This window comes from Hyposmocoma kahamanoa, unplaced genomic scaffold (genome assembly GCF_003589595.1).
Source record: "Hyposmocoma kahamanoa isolate Upper Pololo Valley unplaced genomic scaffold, ASM358959v1 202, whole genome shotgun sequence".
Taxonomy (NCBI): domain Eukaryota; kingdom Metazoa; phylum Arthropoda; class Insecta; order Lepidoptera; family Cosmopterigidae; genus Hyposmocoma; species Hyposmocoma kahamanoa.
In genome coordinates, this window is record NW_020653726.1 from 6,365,894 (window position 1) to 6,367,651 (window position 1,758).

Sequence of the window (1,758 nt, forward strand, 5' to 3'; positions counted from 1 at the left end):
GCAACAACTTTGGTTTCATATCTTTCAATAATTATCGATTTCAATAAAACTCGAGGAAGGAGCTCTACTCCTTGTGAAAGAGTTCGTCCAGGGTAGTACGCCAGCTTACCTATTTCTGCCGCCAAACAGTAATGAGAGCATTACTGCGTTCCGCTTTGAAGGGTAGGGATGCTGGTGAAATTACAGGCACATGGGTATTGTCAACTTAGGTCTCACGGTGATGGGCGCGATGGTAGTGCCCCTCAGATCTTTGCCATTTAAAGCTCTGAATGGCACTGTAACTGTTATGAACAGGCGTATGTGTAGCTTCCCATCAGAGGCATGACTTGTTCGTCCCGTCACTTGATCTTATAAAAAAAATTTTTGTTGCTAAAAATACAGATCTAAAAAGTATCAGATAATACAAAAAAACTCAAAAGTTTGTTTTTGGTAAGTTTATTACGTTTTGTAAAAAGTTATTGAACAAAAGTTGTTGTTTATGATATCAGTATAGTCCTGCGAGCTTGTTTATATTGTACAAATAACCATGTATATTATAGATATATGAATCGCAATAGCAAATACGTCAATTACGTTGTCATAAAATTAAAGAATGGCCCTTTGTCTTTTTCTTAATCGTTAAATTTGAAAGTCAACCTGACATTTAAAGTGAAATAAATCCTGTACATTTCGAAAACCTTTCACTATATTTCTATTTCTGAGATCAATGATTTTGACAAATATCATCAAATTTCAAGATGGTTGGTGGATAGTAAAGTCACTAAATTATGAACAAATTGTGTTTTGCAACACTAATGACGTAACTTACAATTACGACGCAAATTAATTGACACAACATACAACATTAAACTCTTATTTGTTTTATGTAAATAACCTTTTTGCGTCAAAATAGTAAGTTGCGTCTATTCGTTCCAAAGTTGACGAAAGGTGAGTCTAATAAAAAGAAACTTCTCACCTCATATTGATGAAATGTATTAAAATGTCATTTCGTATAGAAAATTGTACAGAGTTATTTGTTAAATACGCGCACCCTCACTGGACTATACTACTATAAACAACACTTTTGTTTCATGACTTTTCAAAACATTTTTATTATATTAACCGAAAATGAACTAAAGTTTTTGTTATACTGACACATTTTACATCTATATTTGATGTAAGTTCAAACGTGCAAGGGCCGTTTCCCCCGACGACTCCTACCCAACCTCCTGCGTTTTGCAGCGCACTGTTATTTATGCTAGAGATTACTTTTGCTGCCGCATAGAATTATCACCGTTTAAAGCGATCTATTTAATTGTTTTGATGTTCTTTTTTGTGTGTTGTTTTTTAATGAATTGTTAAGTCATGGAACAAGCGTTGTTATTTATATTGTTAGTAATATAGTCCTGCGAGATTGTTCTTATTTTACAAGTAACCTTGAATAGACGGGAGAATTTTAGTGCTTTAAATTCTTAACGTAACATTATTTTGTTCTGGCAATTTGTATAAGAGCACATCAAGCTTGACACTTAACAATCCTTCAGTATTCCTACATGCAAGCGTCTTCGTGGCCGAACGGCTACCATGCTGGTCTGCCACGCTGGGAGAAGTATTTGGATGGCCTACATTCATTTCTCTCGTGAGTTTGAATGTAATTTGTGGTGTCTTATGTGTGTGTCCATGGCACCCGCGACATAGGGTTTCCCTACGAGTGTGCGTGCGTGCGTGCGTGCGTGCGTGCGTGCGTGCGTGCGTGCGTGCGTGCGTGCGTGCGTGCGT